This window comes from Penaeus monodon, chromosome 10, assembly GCF_015228065.2.
Source record: "Penaeus monodon isolate SGIC_2016 chromosome 10, NSTDA_Pmon_1, whole genome shotgun sequence".
In the NCBI taxonomy this organism is placed as follows: Eukaryota; Metazoa; Arthropoda; class Malacostraca; order Decapoda; family Penaeidae; genus Penaeus; species Penaeus monodon.
Window position 1 is genome coordinate 1,302,643 of NC_051395.1, and position 2,500 is coordinate 1,305,142.

Here is a 2,500-nt window from a genome sequence, read left to right on the forward strand (position 1 = left end):
TGGCATCAGAAATAGTAGGTGTTATGATGAAAATATTACTATTAGTAGGAATAGCAAAATAATAGTATTGACAGTAACAGTAACTACGATAAAAACGATAATAGTAGTAATAGTAGTTGTTATGATGAAAATATTACCAGTAGTAGTATTAGTAGAATAATAGTATCAACAGTAAAAGTAGGAATTATGATGAAAATATTATTATTGGTAGTAATAGTAGAATAATAGTATAAACAGTAACAGTAGCTATGGTAAAAATGATAATAGTAGGTATTATGATGAAAATGTTAGTAGTAATAGTAGAAAATTAGTAATATAAACAATAATAGTAATTATGATAAAAAAAAATTGATAGTAGCAGTAACAGCAACAACAGCTGTCATTGCAACGGCAATAGCAACACGACAATAAGGAAAACAACACCAAAAGCATTCACACTAATAAAAAAAAAAAAAAAAAAAAAAAAAAAAAAAAAAAAAGCAAAGAGAGAGAGAAAAAAAAACAGAAACCAGATTTCAGAAAAAAAAATAAATATTAGCGCGTGAGTGACTAGCGGTGTTGAAAATGGATTTCATTTACATTACATATTACTACAGAATCTTTAGTGATATAAACATAGGTCTCATAAAGATACTTTTAAATGATAGTTATTCATTAAGAATGACGAAAAAAATGCTAATGATATTCACATACCGATAGTAAAGATTTTTTGATAATGATAATGACAATTACAAAATAGTACATAGATACCTTACATTACATTACAAGTTTAACAAAAACACTACTAAAAATAATAATACTTCCTCAAAGACAGAACTCAATCTTGTTACCGTTGCAAAACAGGTTTTAAACATGTTACATATTATCTGTCTGGATTTTCATTCAGTCGACCGGATCTTCTTGAAAGCGAGAGTGGACGGGGTCTTCAAAGAAACGGAGAGAGTGAGAGAGACAAATGATAAAGAACAGGCGGATTTGGAGAAGGAAGGAGGGGTGAAGGGGATGGAAATAAGGAGAATGAGGAAGATGTTAGGATTCGTATTATGAATTAGCGTAAGGAAGGAAGGAGCAGATAAGAAGGAAAAAGGGAAGAATAGGAAGAGGAAGAGGAGGAAGAGGAGGAGGAGAAGGAGGAGGAGAAAGGGGTGGAAGAGGAGGAGAAGGAGGAAGAGAAAGAGGAGAAAAATGAGGAAGAGGTGGAGGAGAAAGAGGAGGAAGAAGAAGAGGAGGAGGATCAACAATAATTAAAAGAAAAAAGAAAAAGTCAAAATCAAACAGCACAAACATCAAACCAAACGAATCCAAATCGAATAATCACCCTCCTCCCCCCCCCCCAAAAAAAAAAGACAAAACAAAACAAAGAAAAACAGCAAAAACAAAGAGAACTTGAGGCCATTGTCAGGCCATCAGCCATTCCCGGGAGGTGCGCGCAAGAGACTGCAAAAAGCTGTCAAAAGGCGAGGGAGACGAAACGGGTTTAGGTGTCGACGACGCCCATCGCACGGTAAGAATTAAGGCAGAAAGAGGAAGTGGGAGAGAGATGGAGAAGTAGATAGATGGAGGGAGAGGAACGGAGAGAGATGGAAGGAGGGACAGGGAGGACGAAGAAGAGAGAGAGAGGGGGGGGGAGGGAGGGAGGGAGGGAGAGAGAGAGAGAGAGAGAGAGAGAGAGAGAGAGAGAGAGAGAGAGAGAGAGAGAGAGAGAGAGAGAGAGAGAGAGAGAGAGAGAGAGAAAATAGAGAGAGAGGTGGAAGAATAAAGGAGGAAATAAAACGGTTGAGTGGCGATTAGATATATAAGAAACGGGATACAGACCACGAGAAAGAAAAAGAAAAACAAAAACAATGGAATTAGCGAGAGAGAGAAAGAGAGAGTAAAAGAGAGAGAGAGAGAGAGAGAGAGAGAGAGAGAGAGAGAGAGAGAGAGAGAGAGAGAGAGAGAGAGAGAGAAAATAGAGAGAGAGGTGGAAGAATAAAGGAGGAAATAAAACGGTTGAGTGGCGATTAGATATATAAAGAAACGGGATACAGACCACGAGAAAGAAAAAGAAAAACAAAAACAATGGAATTAGCGAGAGAGAGAAAGAGAGAGTAAAAGAGAGAGAGAGAGAGAGAGAGAGAGAGAGAGAGAGAGAGAGAGAGAGAGAGAGAGAGAGAGAGAAAATAGAGAGAGAGGTGGAAGAATAAAGGAGGAAATAAAACGGTTGAGTGGCGATTAGATATATAAAGAAACGGGATACAGACCACGAGAAAGAAAAAGAAAAACAAAAACAATGGAATTAGCGAGAGAGAGAAAGAGAGAGTAAAAGAGAGAGAGAGAGAGAGAGAGAGAGAGAGAGAGAGAGAGAGAGAGAGAGAGAGAGAGAGAGAGAGAGAGAGAACAAGAAACAGTGAACGAGACAGAGAGAAGACAAATGAATAAACAAAAAAGAAACACACACAAAAAAGAAAAAAAAAAGTGGCTGCGATTTTTCGTAAATGAAGAAATGCCCGTGATTCCT